Raw genomic sequence first — 2,072 nt, forward strand, 5'->3', positions numbered from 1 at the left:
TATTTCCAAGGCAGGAATAGAGGTGCGGCTATAGAGAACAGATACATGTGGACACAGGTACAGAAGAGGAGATTGGGATAAACTGGCAGATTAGTAAAGCGCAGGGAACTCAGCTCCATGCTCTGTGACAACCTAAATGGATGGGCTAGGGGAAGGGAGGGTCAAGAGGAAGGGTATATATGAATGCATGTGATTGATTCACTTCTCTGTACAGCAGAAACTAACACAACATTGTAAAGCAATTACATTCCAATAAAAACTTTTTTTCTTAAAAAAAAAAAAAAAAGCAACATCATTGAGACAGCACTGCACTCGGGTGGTAACAGGATGACGCTTGTCACGAGGGTGAGAAAGTCTGGAGGTGAAAGGAAGACAAAGAAGAGAAGAAGGGAAGGAGATCAGGATGGAGGAGAAAATAAAGGGAATTCCCTGGAGGGTTGTGGTTAGGACTCTGCAGCTTGGATTACAGAGGGCACAGGTTCAATCCCTGGTTAGGGAACAAAGATCCCACAAGCAGGCAGAAACGGGGAGGAAAACGGGGAAGGAAAGAGAGAGAGAGCTGGAGCCATGCAGGTCAGACTCCAGAGAACACGACCTGGGTCACTGCAGCTCAGAAGCCTGTGAGGCTGAGGGGACAGAATAGCTCTTGCTGGCCTGGGCATCTGACCCCTTGAAGCCACAGACCTTGTCCTGGATGCAAATCAGAAGAGGTGCACATGAGGGGGAGCTATAATAAACACCAAGGGGCAGATTTTGCAAATAATTATTTTTACTGTCACTCCTTAAAGGGCTAAGACGCTGAAGTCCGAGAAACAACATTTTATTCCCCCTAAGCCATCAGAAACAAGTACGAGGAGAACTCTCTGTACTTGGTAAATCCGCGTTGGTGTGGGCCCGCGGGCGGGTGGCAGAACACCGCGGAGGGGGTGGGCACAAAGGTGCAGGGATCCTAGGCAGTGGAGCGGCACTTCCAGATGGTCCAGGCGTGGGGGCTGAGGGGGCTGCCGCAGAGAAGGCAGAAGGCAAACCGGGAGTGGAGCCCGCTCCAAAGAAAGCGCGGGGAGGGGCGCACGTGCGCCTCCCGGGGCGGAGGAGGGTGGACAGGCTTCTGGAGAAGCTCTTCCTTAGCAGTGAGCTCCCAGGACACCCGAGGCTGTTGGGTGGGCTAGATCAGCAGTGTGGGGTCTGAGGGGAACCCGGAGCTGGGGGCCCTGGCTCAGCTGGGAACTGACCACCCTGGGCCAGGCGTTTCCTCTCACAGGACCGCTTCCTCATCCTGAACTGCATGGTGGGAGGAGACATGACAGGCTTCCCTGCTGATGTCCAAGACCAACTGGAGCATCACTGCTGCAAGAGAGAGGCTCAGCGACCCTCTCCCTACCCCAGACTCCATCAGAATATATTTCTAGCACCTGCCTCCCTTCAGCTCTTTGTCATTTTCCTCCAGCTAGTTTTTAGTCCCTTCCCTTTCTTTCTGGGTCAGGAAGGCAGTTTGCAAAGGGGGCACCCTCCACATTTACCAAGGAATACCTGGGCAGAGTTGGATACATGCAGAGATGAGCTTGCAAAGCTCTTGGTACACCTGCAGCCCAGAGGTGCTCAGCCTGAGAAAGCCAGGGTCTTAGTGGGCCTGGGGGCAGACCTCGAGCCACGGTGACACGCCCAGGGCTGCACTTCAGGTGACTTCTCCAATCACCCAGACTGTGACTCCTCCCCTCAAAGCCTTGCTCTAGTTAGACTTGCAGGACAAATGAGACAAACCAGCAGTATGCATTCAGGACCCTGAAGATGCGGAAATTGCAAGAGTCCTTTTCCCCCCAACCATGACATTTTCAGGGGTGGGGGTGAGACCCAGAGATACCTCAGGCTGGCTGACTCCTCCCTAGTTCAGTCGCTCAGTTGTGTCTGACTGTGATCCCATGAATCGCAGCACACCAGGCCTCCCTGTCTATCACCAACACCCGGAGTTCATTCAAACTCATGTCCATCGAGTTGGTGATGCTATCCAGCCATCTCATCCTCTGTCATCCCCGTCTCCTCCTTCCCCCAATCCCTCCCAGCATCAGAGTCTT

The sequence above is a fragment of the Bison bison genome, unplaced genomic scaffold (assembly GCF_000754665.1).
Source record: "Bison bison bison isolate TAMUID 2011002044 unplaced genomic scaffold, Bison_UMD1.0 scf7180017864144, whole genome shotgun sequence".
NCBI lineage: Eukaryota > Metazoa > Chordata > Mammalia > Artiodactyla > Bovidae > Bison > Bison bison.